The sequence below is a fragment of the Pholcus phalangioides genome, unplaced genomic scaffold (genome assembly GCF_987345545.1).
Source record: "Pholcus phalangioides strain wild (caught in Gottingen) unplaced genomic scaffold, Ppha-v1.0 ptg000024l_1, whole genome shotgun sequence".
In the NCBI taxonomy this organism is placed as follows: Eukaryota; Metazoa; Arthropoda; class Arachnida; order Araneae; family Pholcidae; genus Pholcus; species Pholcus phalangioides.
This window is the reverse complement of record NW_028301616.1, coordinates 33,625,683-33,625,887: the sequence shown is the minus strand read 5'-3', so window position 1 is coordinate 33,625,887 and position 205 is coordinate 33,625,683.

The window sequence follows — 205 nt, the reverse complement described above, 5'->3', positions numbered from 1 at the left end:
TTTAAATGAATTCTTTTTCTTTGATGTGACTTGGAAGTTCAAAATATTATTTCAAATCGTAAGAATAAATAGCTACAAACAGCTGAGCTATTGGGGTTATGATCATTATCGCGATGGATAAACTAAAAGTGAAGACAGTTTTTGATTTTACAAATTAAAATGTATTTAAAATCTATTAAAATCAGAAATGGCACTGCATATTTTG